The sequence below is a fragment of the Bacillus rossius genome, chromosome 2 (assembly GCF_032445375.1).
Source record: "Bacillus rossius redtenbacheri isolate Brsri chromosome 2, Brsri_v3, whole genome shotgun sequence".
NCBI classification, from domain to species: Eukaryota; Metazoa; Arthropoda; class Insecta; order Phasmatodea; family Bacillidae; genus Bacillus; species Bacillus rossius.
Genome location: NC_086331.1, coordinates 9,317,863 through 9,335,198, shown reverse-complemented (window position 1 = coordinate 9,335,198; position 17,336 = coordinate 9,317,863). Strand labels below are relative to the sequence as shown.

Below are 17,336 nucleotides of genomic sequence, written 5' to 3'. Positions count from 1 at the left end.
GGGTGAGATTCTGGCATAGTTACTCAAGAGGAATGGAAAGGTACAATATTTTGGGAATCCTGGAATCGAAGATCAAGGATAAAATCTGAACTACTCATCATATTTCTTTGCGGTTTAATTTGCCAACTAGATAATTTAATTACAGAGGGTTTTGTGTTCAGCAGTGGCCACAATAATGCATAGTTTTTTAGAAAACAAATTAAATAATTTTATGCAGAAATTAGGGGTATTAGCCACAAAATTAAAAATTATACCAAAATGTAATTTTTATTGTGTAATATAATATTATCTAGAACTCTATCATAATCAAAGTGAAAAAAACACTTCATCGCTGAATTTTAAAGGAATTTTAACCAATTAAAACCAGCCATGCAACATTTAGGTAAGGAAGGACACGCTTGTTGAGCAATTACGTAAAATTCTGTATTATAGAGCTCTAGATAATATTGTATTACACCATTAAAAAATTATATTTTGGTATAATTTATAATTTTGTGGCTAATACCCCTTATTTCTGCATAAAGTTATTTAATTTGTTTTCTAAAAAACGATGTATTATTGTGGCCACTGCTGTACACACAACCCTCTGTAATAAAATTATCTAGTTGGCAAAACAAACCGCAAAGAAATATGATGAGTAGTTCAGATTTTATCCTTGATATTCGATTCCAGCATTCCCAAGATATTTTACCTTTCCATTCCCCTTAAGGATGGACGAAGATACATACTTGAAACTCCTGTCGCTTGTGGCGCCAATAATAGGGAAATAGGGCATCCAACAGGAAATTAAACAGATGGAAATACCACAATGTCGGCTCATAAACTTCGTCGGCACCACTTCCACTTTTCTTCGAATTCTTCACTTTTTTCGCTTCTTTGCGGATGTTGCTTCTAAAATTATTAATTATTTTAATTACGACATCTTTGTTGGCAGTAGGCTCTATTCTTTAATTTTGCCACTAATCGTCCGTATGCAGCCCCCCTATTTCCGCGAACATGATATTATTTCCCTTTTACTTGCCATAAACAAGGAGAATCCTTGTACAGATTAATAAATTCCATCAAAACGTCGCGTGTTCGAGAAGAAATGGTGACCACAGAAAGTATTCGGACTAACCTCACTCGCGGATGTAGGGGGAGCCACTGACAGGTCGCCTCAAGGTCTGTCTGATCTCTGGTACACACACACCGGAAACGTGTGAGGAAGGTATGAACCTTGAGGCGAACGAAGGTATTTTCGATTTTCACTCCGGTCGCCTCTTTCCAGGAAAACTCAAGGTACGATAACATACACACACTCCGGTCTACCTTAAGATTCTGTGCCTTGAGGCAGACCTCTGAGGAAAACCGGAGCGTGTGTGGCCGGCCTTAAGGTCAAGGTAGGCGCAGGGGGAGGGGGTGCGTTCTGCTTGTCAGCTCGGCCGTGGTCGCCCCTGCCAGCACCATTGTTTGAGTCCCTGTCTGTGGCATGTCGCTGCGGCCTGACTGTCACTGAGTAGCCTTGAGGGGGAACCACGCATAACTTAGAAACACACAACTTAGAACAGCCATAACTTAGAAACACACAACGCAGAACCACACAACTTAGAAACACCATGACTTAGAAACACATAACTTAGAAGATTCTATCTTGTGTGTTTCTAAGTTAGGTGTTTTTAAGTTGTGTGTTTCTAAGTTGTGACAGCACCCCGCCTTGAGGGGGGGGGGGGGGGCGTGAGTCCCCGGGGCTGGCTGCCTGTCCTCCAGGGCTCGATGCCTGCTCTAGGCGCGTCTCTGGAGCTCCAGGTGTCGAGGGCACTGTTCGTAATTTGCACGTGCAGCATTTTGGCGGCGTCATTGGGTCTTTGGTGCAGGCCACCGTGGCATGCGCCCCCGCACACTTTAAACAGCGCGCAGGCCAGTTGCAATTGTTTTTGGTGTGCTCACACAGCGCTGGCTTCTACGGCACTGGGCAATCTGCGGGGTCCTCGGTCTGTAGGGAACGATTTTGCACCGCAGATGGCCTACCCGGTGAATGGCAAACAGAGGCTGCACATCGGTGCCTGGGGCCAGGTGCAGTCAGTGGTCTCAACAGGTGCCTATTTACCCTATAAGTCCCTATTTTTGAGCTTGGTTCCTAAAATCCATTTTTTTTTTTTTAGACAAATGGTCCCTAAAAGTCCCCCTTTTCCCAGTCCAATTAGAATTGTTTAAATATCCCAGGTAAACACATCTAAAAAAAATATGTTTTTAAACCACTCATAAAAGTTTATAGTTATAGGTGGAAATGTTATATTTTCTTTAATTTTTGAAGCATTTTTCCTGTGGATGTGAAGTATACCTGCCGCCAATGACTGAAATTATAGGCAACCTTTGCAATTCAGGTACTGCATGTTTATTTTTTCTTATTTATTTACTTTTTGGAGACTTATCCATGTATAACTGTATACTATTATCACTTGATAAAGTTTAACATCCTTAATGAAGCATAACTGAAGGGGCAATCATGCTGCTGCCTGCAGTAACACAGGCAGTTCAAGCATTTCTTTTCAGCTGTTGACATTGTGAAGCCTGAATCTGACTTGTATTTTTAACGCAGATTGTTTTGCAAAACATAGATGTTGATTCTACAGTGACACCAGGGCCGCAACTAGAGTCTCTGGCACCCGGGGCATGAATGGATTCATGCGCCCCCCCTTCCCTCTTTTGTTGCTCATACCACACCAATAAAGCGGGGGGTCCGGGGGCCCTCCCACGGAAAAATGGTGCTATTTAAGCATTTTCCATACCTACATTTAACAGTTTCTGTGCTACTGTAACTTCCATGCATGAACCCACTATGTCCATAGAGTAGTCCGTATAATCACTAGACTTGTTCATTGAATTGTCGTCATAAATGGTTTTTAAAGATTCAAATTCAACTTGCGAGACCTTTTTGCAGCAAAGATTTTGATGATATCATAGCAAATAGAGGATGCTCTTCCTCACAGCTAGTGGTACCACCCTCTCTGACAACATTGTACTGTATTCGTATAGAGGAAGCATTAAAACCTTCTCCCTTTACAATTTTTTATGTTAATGATGAACTTAACATTTTTCTCAGAGTATTTTAAAATAAATATGTTGAGACGTTATATTGTAAATCCGATTAGACATTCCTGGCATGCAATTTAAAAAACTTTTTACCAGTTACCAGTTGTAGTAGGAATTACAATGCAAGCGATTTCGGCGCCCCCACAGCTTTGCGCCCGGGGCGTATGCCCCGCTTGCCCCCCCCCCCCCCTCCCTAGTTGCGGCATGTAGCCATAAGTTGTGTTTTAGTATTACGTAGTTTCATATGGTGTGCTGAATTTTTTTGCCTCTGTTGTCAGGTAAATGGGGAAGTGTCATTTACAAAGTGGCTGGTTGAATAAACAAGACTGTAATGGATATCTTGTATCTCAGTGGGCCAGAAAAAGTGGTGAAAATGACTTCTTGTGCATTGTGTGTTCTAAAATAGTCAGTATACAGAAAGGGTTTTATTCCATACAGCAATATGCTGAAGGAACAAAACACAAGCAGAACTGTGTCGATAAGCTACAGTCAACCAAAATTTATATGTGCTCTTCCAGTGGTGAACCTAGTGGAATAATTCAAATTTATAATGTTCAAGATTCTGCACATGCTGCTGAACTCACATGGGCACTCAAAGTTGTGTCCTCAAATTACGCTGCTTCTTCTTGTAGTGATTGTAGCGACATTTTTATGAAAATGTTTCCCAGCCCTGGAAGCTTTACCAGAAGGCTTTTCACTTTCTCCAACTAAACTCAGTTACATTCTGACTGATGCTTTGGGTCCTTACTTTTACGATGAAATGCTCCATGAAGCACAGTCAACTTTTTACTCATTACAGAATGATGAAACAACAAACAATGCTGGTAAAAAAGAACTGCAAACTAGAATAATATTTTGGTCAGAAAATTGTAACATAATTGTCTCACAACACTTAGAATCATTTTTCATGGCATATGCAAAAGCTGAAGATTTAAAAGAAAATATTTTGAAAGCATGACACAATGCAAATCTTTCATTATCCAGTCTAGAGTCTGTGTCAAGTGATGGGCCAAATGTCATTAAAAATTTTTTTCGTCTTCTCAATGAAGAGGTCTTGAGCACAAGAAACAAAGGGCTAGTGGATATAGGAACCTGTACAATTCATACAGTTCACAACAGTTTTCTGAAGGGTGTTGAGAAATTAAGAAGTGATTCCTCTGATTTGATAATATATGTGTACAACTACTTCAATCATTGGCCAGCAAGATGGGACGACTATACAAATATTCAGGAAAAGGTTGGTGTCCCAGCCCATCGCTTCATAAAGCATGTAACTAGCCATTGGCTTACATTAGAAACTGCAGCAAGCCGACTACTTGAACAGTGGCCTCCTGTAGTTGAATATTTCCTGAAATGTATTCCATAAAAAAAAAAGAACAACGGCAAATGAATTCTGTAAGCTACAAGAGAATTGTCAATAATCGGAAAAGGAATACCATGAAATGTGAAATACTTTTCACTGTTTCCAGTGCATACATGTTCACAAAATTCACTTCATTTTTTCAGAAGGAGGAGACATTGACACACCTAGTACACAATGAAGTGAAAGATCGTTTAGTTCGAAGTTCCGGGATAATTTGTAACAAAGGTGCTGTTAAAGCCTTTTCTTCAAATGTAGAACAAAACCTGCTTGAAAAAATTAATTTAGTCCTTATGCTAAACGAAAAGTGGCTGAACAAGAAAAGAAAAAGTTTTGCATTCTGGAGGATAAGCTTGAAAAAGTAAAGAAGGATGTAGGTGAACAAGATAAAATTGCACTTAAATTGCTTGATGAAGGTAATGTTATACTTAAAAAAGCACTTGCAAAAGGTGACACAATGGAAGCAAAATTAGCTCAGTCTATGATAGATGCCAGAATTAGCTCTAGCTTGGAACGAAAAGAAAAGGGGAAAGGAAGTCTTCTGTTTGGTGGACAAAGTTGGTAAAAGGAAAGATACAATGATTACAAGATTTTTTCCAACCAAAAACACCAAAAACATAATGAAATTGTAAAAAGCACTTTCAGTTGCAGTCCAGTGCGAAATTGCTGGCTTTGGTGTACATGTTTTTGTTAAATGTAATTTATTTATTTATTTATTCAGTTTTTGATCTGCAGATCCCATATGGAGGTAAGGACTCCGGGATATAGAACAAGTCAATTAATACAAATATACACATATATACAAACATACTGTACAACCACAAAAACTAAATATTACAGAGTACTTTTACATTTCAAAAGCAAGAAATAGAGAAGAAAAAATCATGGGTACATAATAAATGGTATAAACTCAAGTCTAAGGCTCAGAGCGAAGAGTTAGTTTACAAAACTCAGTATTTTTCTCCTCGTTTTGTGATGGATTTAATTAAGATTTACCAGAGTTTAGTTTTATTATCTGTTATTAGGCCAAAGAATTCTATCAGAGAGTAGGAAGGATGTTCTAACAGAACTTGTTTGATTGTTCTTTTGAATATAGATAAATCGGTTATATTTGTGACATTTTGTGGCAATAAGTTGTAAATTTTTATGGCTATGTAATTTGTGCCCTTTTCATACTGACTGGTATTATGAACCGTTATCCCCAATTTATTGGCGTTTCTTGTGTTGTATAAATGAATATCTAGATTTTTTTGAAAATAGCGTTTCTCCTTATGTATGAATAAGAGTATTCTTAGTATATACTCGTTTATGACTGTTAAGATTTTAAGTTTTCTGAATTTTTGTTTACAGTGAGCTGACATTTTGTCATGTGTAATTATATGAATAGCTATTTTTTTTTGTAATTTTAGATTTGTTTCAATTCCCACTGAGTTTCCCCAGATTTCTATATTATATGTCATTATAGAGTGGAAGTGAGCGTAGTAGACAGTTTTTAATGTTTCAATACTAACTACATCTGCCAGTCTTCTTAGTACATAGCAGGATACACTTAGCCTGTTAGCGACAGAGTTAATATGGTCTTTATACTTTAGCTGTTCATCTAAGTTCACACCAAGGAATTTAACATTTGATGTTCTAGTTATGATATTACTGTTAAACTTTAATTCAATCTTTTCTTCTACTGGATTATGTCTGTTCCTAAAATTTATACAATTTGTTTTAGAGGTATTTAGAACAAGTTTATTTGCTTCCAATCAGTGATTTGGATGGCCAAGGATTAAATTTGCTTTGGATACGATGTTGTCTACATGTTTACCTTTCACTAGTATTGAAGTGTTATCAGCAAATAGCACTGTGCTGGCTTGTGGGATGTTTAAAGGAATGTCATTAATATACACTAAGAACAATAGAGGTCCTAGGTTACTACCTTGAGGGACTCCATGTTTAATGACTTTCCAGTCTGAGAACACTATTTTATTGTATGATTTTATTTCAACTCTCTGTTTACGGTTGTGCAAATATGAATTCATTAGCTCAAGTGCTTTGCCTCGGATACCGTAATGATTAAGATTTTCAAGCAATATTTTATGATTAACAAGATCAAAAGCTTTAGACAAATCACAAAAAATGCCACTATCCAAGATTTCGAGAGCTATATTAGTAAAATTATGTAGCATTAATTGTCGATTTGTGTTTTCGGAAGCCGTATTGATTACTGTTCAGAATTTTACAGCCCGTGAAGAAGGATGATAGTCTAGTATAGAGCACTTTTTCGAAAATTTTGGCAACAATTGGTAATAAGCTAATGGGCCTATAGTTTGCTGCCTCTAGTGTATTTCCCTTTTTATAGACAGGTAGTATTTTGCTTTTTAAAAAAAAAAACTTGGAACAATACCATCCATAAAAACCTCATTAATTAATAGTGATAATGGCTTAGCGATGTGATGTCCAGCAAGTTTTATTATTTTGTTAGATATGCCATAGACATCTGTCGAATTTGAGCTTTTTAATTTTTTTATTAAGTATTTTTAATATTTCCTTTAACGATATTGGGTATAGGTAAATTGATTTATTGTTAAATGGGCAGTTCATTTTCAGGTTTTCAATAGCATTTGTTATTTGACTGTTATTTTTGTAGAGTTTAATGAATCGGCAACATCAGTAAAAATACCTGTTGAATTCTAAAACAATCTGGTCACTGTCATGGTTTATTTTACCATTTATTTCCAGATTATTTACTTCTTTTTCGATTTTAGTGCCCCTGCTTAGTTCAGAATTAATTATTTTCCATGTGGTTTTTATTTTATTATCACTTTGAGCGATCCTGTTCTGTATATTCTTTCTCTTTGCCAGTCTTAAAACTTTCCTGTAATTTTTTTTATAGTTCTTATAATATTGCTGAAATTTGGTGTTGTAACAGTCTGTTTTACTAAGATAATAAAATTTTTTTAGCTTTACACTTAATGTAATTATTCCCTTGGTTAACCATGGTTTAGGTTTTTGGTCAGTCCTAACTTGTCTTATTGGAAATGATGCATTAGTAATGTTTATCAATTTATCAATCAGTAATTTAAATTTTTGTTCAATGGTTGTCATTTCATCAATATTTAGCCAAGTTTCTTTACCTAAAATATCTAAGAATTTTTTTTACTATTTTTATTAATGCATCTGTATTTTAAATAGTTAAATTTTCTATCAGGTAGATGTGCTGATTGCACTCTAATTACCTGAGCCATATGATCTGAAAGTCCATAATGAATGACATTACTTGTAAAGTCTTTATAGTCAAAGTTGGTAATGATATAGTTAATTGCAGAACTGGTTTGTTTAGTAATTCTAGTATGTTCATTGATTATGTTAAGTAGGTTATAAGAATTAAGTATATTCATTAATTTTCTTTTGACATTAGTTTCTTTTAAAAATCAATGTTTAGGTCACCACAAATAATGATTGAGTTTTTTCCAGTGTTCCAAGCTTTTTTTATTATTTTATCAAATTGTTTAAGAAATATATCAATGTCTCCATCATGTGGCCTATATATACACAATATAATACATCTGGCATATGCAAGTTTGGTTTCGACTGCTGAGCATTCGATTAATTTTTCCTTCCTTAACAAGACCAGATCCTGCCTACTCTCTGTGAATTCGAAAAGATCTCTATGAATGTAGATACAACTACCTCCATGAGTAAGTTTAGATCTACTATGATTTGATAACAAAATATAATTTGATATAGGGTATAATCTAATTTCATCATTATGCAACCAATATTCAGTAAGACATAATATTTGGAATAGTGGTTTCAATTGTTGACAGAGTAGTGTTTACCAATACTTCGAGTTTAATGAGTTTGTTACGCAGTGACTGAATATTCTGATGTAATACAGTAAGTGTAGGCCTATTTGATGCCTGGAATTTGTTTTTTTTATTGAGAACATTATCTTTAGTTTGTTTTAAATCTTAACTCTCATGGCTTTACATAAGTACTTATGTTATTTGGAAATACATAATTAGTAATATTTATATTAGCATTACAACTGATTGTGTTTAAGAACCGAACCTCATTTGAGGTATTATTGTTAATTAGGTCGGTTCCCTTATCTAGTTTCCCTGTGTAATAAAGCCCAAAGGTATAGCCCTGGAGATTTTATCCCCATGTGACATCGTGTAAATTGCACTATAGATTAGACTAGTCAGCTTCTGTTTGCCTTCAGGATTAAAGTACATTCCATGTGTAGTAAACAATTTCCTGTCCAAATTATCAGTTTCTACAACTTCGACATTTCTAAACATACTACAAACTCTGTTAATCCTACGATTTGTTTCCTTGACAGCTACATTAACACACGACCAAGATGGCAGGTCATGCCTAAGGGGTATTTCTGTAACAATCACATGTTTTTCCCTAAATGATTTTAGTTTTTACTTAAGTACCTTTATCGCTACATCACCTTCATTTTTTGAAAAATCATTGTATCCACCCATGATGACAACTGAGTCCTTAGGTCCGAGGTTTTTACTTACAGTTTCACTATCACCCAAGATAGTTTGCAACCTTGCGCCTGGCTTCACCATCCCTACTAGACTACACACTTCTCTGGCATTGAATTACACAACTCTCCTGAAATCCCTCTGCCATGGCTGTCGGCAAAAATTACTGTGCTACCGGACTTTCTATGCTGCTTTCTTGTGTTTACTTGTTCAGCAGCCTCACCTTTCAGAACATCAAACTTGTTATATACAGGAATGGAAAAGTCACGAGGTGAAGTTGATTTTCCTGACTTACGTTTTTGGACCACTTGTGTCAATGAGCATCCAGCATTAAGACTCGTTGTTACAGTGTCTTTTTGTTTGAGTGACAAGGATTTCAGTTCTGATTGCAGCACATTTATGATTTCTCGGAGCGAACTAACTTCTTCCAGAAGTTGGTTTATTAGAGCCTCCTGCTTATTCGTAGTATTATTTTCAGAGTCCGTAGTACATAAGTGTTGCGTGGTGTAGTATTACAGCGAAAGGGTTGCCATGTTTTTTTCGTCATCTCCATGTATTACACACGCACATACCCACTTGTTTTCCGGGATATTGTTTTCTTTTACATCACTACACTTATTAAAATGATACCACTTGTCACACTTTTCACATAGAATTCCAGTTTTTCCATATTGTAATTAAAAGATTACTATATGATATAAGAGAATAATGATTACTTATTATTGTTTGTGTATGGGGAATTGAAAGTTGGTAAAATATTTCCATAAATGTTGGTTACTTTTCTTGATTTACCTATGATAGAGTTGTGTAAATGTTGTGTAGTATTTCAATAAATGCTTTTTTTTAATTTTTCTGTCGATATGAGTTTTTTTTGAAAGCTGTGTAATATTTTGACAGTTGATAACTTATTGATTTGTCTAAAAGTAATTTATTTAAATGCTATGTAGTATATTGGTTTACACACTTGCTTTTGGCATCCATCTTATGTCACAATACCTATTAAAATAATGTAAATTGTTGTTTTGAAATGGACTGATTACAAAAACAAAGGCACTACAGATGATCTACTTTTTATTTTGTTACATGTTAGTTCCTAATTTAAAAAAAGTAGTTACTACAATTAATAAAAAAAAGGGGGTTGTCTGTAAAGTCGGTTTACGGACGATAATTTTATGTGATAACGTCATAAGAAAACATTAATGAAAATTGCATACATTTTAATTTTCAAAATTTTTTTACAGTTTTGAAAATTTAATTTAAATAATTTGTTTAAATATAATCACGAACAATTAGTTAAAAAGCCCGCCTTAACCTGTTTGATATTATAGAAGATTTTCTCGCACGGTGTTTGGCTGGATCTTGCATGCTCGGCTCAGGCGGAACGTGACATTTTTTCGTGCGTGCAGTCAGCGTTCATCGATTTATAGGATGTTATCACGTCAAAAACCCTTAATGTTAAGAGTACAAACGTCATATAAAATTTTATGAAAGTGTATATTCCTTTTTTTCATTCAGTGACAAAATGAAGTGTTTTAAAATGATTGAAAAAAATTTAATTGTAATGTTGTTGGTTAAAAGAAAAAGTGCAATATATTAATTGATAAAATCTATTTCGGTGTTTAAAAATTGTATATTTTAGTTCAGTGTATTTAATGCTTTTGATACTTGGTATTAAATACCAATTTTTGGTAATACAATCATTAAACATGGCCATATCCCATCCAGGCAGAATTCAACAATTTGTCTTAGAGTTATGTCACAGAAAATAAAGAATATTTATCACATATCTGAGATGAATTCTGAAATGCAGAATGTAAACTTTAATAAGTTGAACAGTTAAACGAGAAGGAAAGTATTCTTATATTTATAAAATCTACATATTTTATCTTATTTTTTTCCTTGTTTTAAAACTTTACTTCCATAGACCCAGAAATGTGTGTACCATTGTGACATTTGTAGCTTTAGCATCTACCACATTATAAACAAAGTTTTGTATTGTGCAGCGTTTTTTTTTTTTTAATTTTTTAAAACTTTATGTGGAAATGTGCTATGTTTTCAAAGTACTAGTTCTTTATATTTTCCTCTTTAGAGGTACTCAGTGTAGTACGTCAGAGGAATACTAGAAGTCTTTATCTACAATGTTTTTCACAAAATGTTGAATTCTGCTTTTCCGGCTGGTTGGTTGGGGATTTTTTGCTAATTTTTTGGTCCCTATAATAGTTCCTATTTTCGACTTTGGTCCCTAATTTGGTACCTATTTTAAACAGTAATAGTCCGTAAGTTCCTAACATATTTGCTTGAAGTAGTTGAGACCACTGGGTGCAGTATGTGTACTGGAGTAGGCAGAATGTGCCGTTGGTTAGAGGCACCATCTGTGCGCGCCTGTGCGATCCGCTCGCACCTTATGGCTGGTATTGTTTCGTCTACAAAGGCCTGAAGGAGCTCTTTTGCTTTCACACAGGGCGGGACCTCGACTTCTCTCTGTCGGTGCTGTACCAGTGGCGGTGTAGTCCGATCTGCGCACCAAGTCTCTTATTTCATCGAAGTCCTGGACAGTCGTAAATTTTAGCCGCAGCATTCGGCCCCCGGGTATATCCGATAGTGTAGACTGCTCTACACTTCTCCTTGCACACTCCTGCAAGCTTCAGGTACAGCGAGGCGTCCTGCACTACCATCTCATACCACCCGCGATGCCGCATGCTGAACTTTGTCTGGGTGATATTCTGGGTTATCTTGTTCGGGGCTGGAGAACTTTTAGTTGTCTGTCCCACAGTCATTTCCCCTGTTCTTTTACTAGGGCCTTCTGACGTCCAGTTAGCAGTTCCACTTCGCCCAGCAATCGTCACACCGCCAGCCCTTCAGTTTTTTTATATCTTCGGAATAGTATTGAATCACAACGTTGAATAGATCGGACAAACAGGAATGTTTCTTTGGGACTTTAATTGCTCCACGTGTACTGGGATTGCCCGCGAATCAACCTGTTTATTGTGGCAAATTATATTTAAGTTATACTTCTAATGCGACTTCCAACAAGGTTGCGTTAAACGTTTAGCGCTACCATGGAGAATTATTTGCATGCAATTAAAAAATGGGTGTGTGTACTTAGGTACGCGCGTGAGAAGTTATACTTCTTTGACATCATTAAAAAATAGTTTTTAATTGCATGCAAATAATTCTCCATGGTAGCGTTAAACGTTTAACGCAACCTTGTTGGAAGTCGCATTAGAAGTATAAATTCAAAAACTATTTTTTAATGATGCCAAAGAAGTATAACTTCTCACGCGTGTAAGTACACGCACCCATTTTTTAAATTGTAGAATTAAGGGCAATTTTCTAATGAGGGCCGGCCCATTCTTTTAATAAAGTAATTTTAAATCAATGTCAATGCAATATCATTATATACATGCCAATCAATTTATCTAATTTGATCTTATTATGAAAGTAATAAAATGTTAAATAAAAATAGAGGTACTTATACCTGGACGAAATCATTATTTTGCCTTTTGAAACTAAAAGATCCACTAGTTACCCCAGTCATCAAGAGAGAGTTAAGTGCAACAAAATAATAACATAACTTGGGTTTACTCTGTTATGACTGTGGAGTGTAACATAACTGACCTCTCAGGTCCGTTCCATGAGCCGAGGATTGAAGGCCCTGGCTCTGAGGGGAGCTGAACTGCACCTCCCGCAAGGATTACGGATGGGGTGAGTTGGGTTGAGATGGGGGAGCCTCTCTCTGCACTTGCAGAGGCCGCCTGGTCCGTGGAAGGGGCGGAGGTGGCAGACTCGGGGCCGGTGCTTGGTAGAGGTGCGACTTGGACTTGACTGTTCGTCCTCACTCTGGGACCAGGTGGTGACATCAAGCAGATGCCTCGCCTGTGGCCTCAACACTGGATACACTCGAGTCTCGAGCCCGAGAGCGGGATGGCTTGCCCTTTCCGCGCACCCCGCCGAGACCCCGTTACACAGGCTGTGTGCGACTGACTGGGTCGTTACCACAACGCCGAAATACCATAACGCCGAATGTCAAAATTGACCACAACGCCGACAGCTAGAAAACTGCTGTGTACCACAACGCCGAAATAACAACTGAATGAATTTGTGTGTGTTTCTTAAATGTACCTTAACGCTGAATACCACAGTCAAACATAACCTAGCGTAATATAACCTAACCTTACTTAACCTAGCCTATCCTAGCTTAGCCTAACCTAACCAAGTTTAACCTAACCTAACCTTTGTGGCAGTCCTGCAATGACATTTTTCGGCGTTGTGGCACACAGCAGTTTTCTATCTGTCGGCGTTGTGGTCAATTTGGCATTTCGGCGTTGTGGTGCGTCCCCCGACTGACTCACCCCTGAAGTCCGCGCTCTGCTCACAGGGGCAGGGTAAGGGGAGATGGCTGGCCACCTCTACCCTTCCTCAGGTACCTGGCTGGTCCTTCGGGCGCGGAGCCCCCGCGTAAACCCCGACCACCTGGCCCGAGAGCTGGCCAGGAACTGAGGCGCATTAGGTGTCCTCTTTGTGTTTTTCCCTTTCCCCCTCCACCCCCTTTGTTGGCATGTCCCCCCTCTTTTGTTCGCTTCCTCCCCTCGCGGGTGTGGGGGCAGGGTGCGTGCAGGCGCTACAGCGCGCACAAACAGGCCTCGAGACCCTAGCGTGAGTGAGCCCAGTGTCTGTGCAGGTTATGTCGGGGCCTGGCATAAGTAGTTTTTTTTTTGACGTAATAACGTCTTATAAATCGATGAACGCCGGCTGCACTCACGTAAACGCATGACTCATTGTCACGTCCCGCTTGAGCCGAGCGTGCAAGAACCGGCCAACCACCGTGCGAGATAATCTTCTATAATATCAAACAGGTTAAGGCGGGCTTTTTAACTAATTGTTCGTGATTATATTTAAACAAATTATTTAAATTAAATTTGCGGAAACTGTAAGTAATATTTGAAATAAAAAGTACGCAATTTATCATCAATGTTTTCTTATAACGATATCACGTAAAATTATCGTCCGTAAACCGACTTTACAGACAACCCACTTTTTATTTTTCAATATTCTTTACATTTACCATCAGAAATGCAATGTAATATCAAAATAAAATAATTAAGGTGATATTTCTTCTTTGCGTTCGATCATAACAACCAAATTATATATATTTTTTTTGACGTGACAACGTCTAATAAATCGATGAACGCCGGCTGCACGTACGAAAAAGTATCCCGTTACGCTGTGTCCCGTTACGCTCATTGTACGCTTGCGCCGCATCTATCTCTCTTCCACTCGATTGGAACAACCATCGATTTGACTTTTTCGAGGCACATTAAACTTGAAACACTCCCATTCGTTTCCTACTTTTCCTATCATCGTCCTATCCTTAACAGAATGACACAGATTAAAATAAGAAGTTAAATAGCAAACATGTATAAAAATTATAGTTAAAATAATCTCTTCGTTAAAGTAATAAACATATTTGAATTAATGAGTGCAAATAAAAGTAAATTTATCAATTAAATTTTAGATTTCATTTCACTCCTTCTTTGTATCCATACAAAATAGTGATAATTCAATAAAAATGATTCAATTTTATTCATAAAAGTAGTCAATCATTTCATCAATGTTTTGTTATGACGTTGTCACGTTAAACTATCGTCCGTAAACCGACTTTACAGACAACCAATTTTTTTAGAGGAGGGAGAATCTTTCAAAGACACCGCCTTGAGGGATGATACATGATGGTCGGTAGTGTGTGATTTCCACCCACTGTAAAACCCTCCACTTACCCCCGTAAGTATTGTAGGGGAGACTGGGTCGGGACCGCGCTAGCATTACTTCAACGGGAAGCCTAAGATGTACATCAAGTTCTGTCCCTGCCCGAACACGCCCGAACATTCACCTTCGGCCAACCTCGGGTTTATTTATATATATTTATATTTCTCTGTTTATTTTAATGTAGCTATACTAACAACCTAACTAACCGTCCATAGTATTTTAAAGTGTTTTAATGTAGCTAACCTAACCGACCACTTTTAATATTTGAATTCGTTTTTCCTGCGCAAAAATAAAACAAATCCCGAGGTTGGCCGAAGGTGAATATTCGGGCGTGTTCGGGTAGGGACAGAACTTGATGTACATCTTAGGCTTCTCTTACTTCAACCCAGTCCGTGTTTGCGTCAAGCGACGGGAAGCCTACGATTCACTCATCCTTCTGGACATACCCGAATACTCACGTTGGCAAGCCTTCTTTTCACAGACGAGAGAGCCAAACCCGATGTTCCCCAAGTTCATGTAACTTTTTTTTCCCGTACCACATAAGGTGTATTTATTTGGGGGGGAAAAAAATTTCGCGGGCATTTATTCTCCAAATGCGTGGGTTTAACTTATAAGATGTCATTATTAAAATTAGCAAGAAGTAATTATAAATACTTTAAAACATTGTGGATGGTTGGTTATATTAGGTAAGTATAGCTACATCAAAAATACTGTAAAATCATTTTATAGTTGCTTAGCAAATAACTTTTTAATATGTAGCTATCCAGCGCTAGGAAACCGTTTACATGATTTTTTCACAGTATTTTTAATGTAGCTATCCTGACCAAATCAACCGTCCACAATGTTTTAAAGTTTTTATAATTACTTCTTGCTAATTTTAAGAATGACATCTTATAAGAGTAGATATATAAAGTATGTATAAGGACACCGGTGGGTGGTGGGGGATCGGGGATCCGATCCAGACACCTTACGGCTTCGCTACATCACCCATGTTGGATTACGTCACTTCCGCCGGCCATACACGCACGAAAAAGTGTCCCGTTACGTTCATCAGCCATGTACGCACGAAAAAATGTCCCGTTACAGTAGTTGGAAATGGGGGGTTCAAGAACAGGCGGAGGAGCCAGGAGCCGGCCATCTTGGATGACGTCATCGGCGGCCATCTCGGATGACGTCATCATGACCTTTGACCTTGACCTTTGACCTTGCCAATCTATGCTAATCTATGCCAATCTATGCTAATCTATGCCAATCTATGCCAATCTACGCTAATCTATGCCAATCTACGCTAATCTATGCCAATCTATTCTAATCCGTATGCTAATCTATGCTAATCTGTATGCTAATCTATGCTAATCTGTATGCCAATCCATGCTAATCCATCCGCCATTTTGTATTTCTAGAAATTTCCACCAACTTCGAATCGTGACGTCACCGTTGCACTTTGTGTCACGGACGCCATCTTGGATTTGAATTTTTTTTTTCGAACTTTGAAATTCGATGTAAACATCAACCGCCATCTTGTTTTCGTCTGCTGGTGGCCGCCATCTTGTTTTCGTCTGCTGGTGGCCGCCATCTTGTTTCGTCTGCTGCAGGCCGCCATCTTGTTTCCGTCTGCTGGAGGCAGCCATCTTGCGACGTCATATAGTTCTGTTGGTCGCTACCAGATAGCAGCAGGGATTATTTTATTTTTTTTCTTTAACTAAAATAATTTCAGAGCCGAGGCTGGGATTCGATTCATGGGACGTGAAAACGTCCAGGATGTCGTGGTTACGAGGCGGACACCTTGACCACTAGACCACGAGACCAATTGGGATATGGTGGAATAAATAATCTATATATGCCACGTACTGACGTCAAGTTTTATGATAAAAGGGGGGAGGGTGTCTTTGCCTTCCCAAATGCATGAAATTCAAATTATTATTATTATACCATCGCCATCTTTAATTCCAGCACAGACTACCAGATGGCGCCAAATTCAAAATATTAGTTAGGGAGTCGGCAGGCAGGTGTCGCATGCCGCCATCTTGGTTCTCAAGTTGGCTGGTAGATGTCGCTAGTATCGCGCGCCAAATTCAAAAATTAGTTGCCAGAGGCGCCGCCATCTTGGTTCTCAAGTTGGCTGGTAGATGTCGCTAGTATCGCGCGCCAAATTCAAAAATTAGTTGCCAGAGGCGCCGCCATCTTGGTTCTCAAGTTGGCTGGTAGATGGCGCCACCGTCGCCATATTTTAGTTCATACAATCGATACCAGATGACGCCACCATCGCCATCTTTAGTTCCTAGTGTTGCTACCAGAGTGTGCCACCGTCGCCATCTTTAATTCTTAAAGTTACCGCCGGAGCGCGCCACCATCGCCATCTTTAATTCATAAAGTCGCTACCGGATGGCACCACTGTCGGCCATCTTTAATTCAAGGTATTGTCGCCGGATGGTGCCAAGTTTGAATTTAAAAACCTACAAGTGTTATGCAATGTGTAACCAGTCGAGATAAGTTTGGAACCTGTAGCCATATTATTATTATTATTTATTAATGTATGTTTATTAAATATGATAGAGTATTTATAAAATATTGGTGTTGTGTAGAGTCTCTCTCTCTTCTCGTAGTGGCGGAAGACATCTCGAAGGTAGTGTTAGAATTTATGT

The 17,336-nt window shown here is 37.9% G+C and overlaps 1 protein-coding gene across 2 annotated transcripts in view; it reads right to left on the bottom strand.

Annotated features, from left to right (window-relative positions):
• LOC134529905 (uncharacterized) overlaps nt 1–17,336 on the bottom strand; it is a 95,067-nt gene that overhangs the window by 26,155 nt on the left and 51,576 nt on the right. Inside the window, exon 1 of one of the 2 annotated variants that reach the window (XM_063364464.1) lies at nt 13,278–13,413. The exons of the other annotated variant lie outside the window; for it this stretch is intronic. The gene's annotated coding sequence lies outside the window, so the exon portion shown is untranslated. Of the gene's footprint in view, nt 1–13,277; nt 13,414–17,336 lie in introns of those variants that run through there. 2 annotated transcript variants of the gene reach the window in all.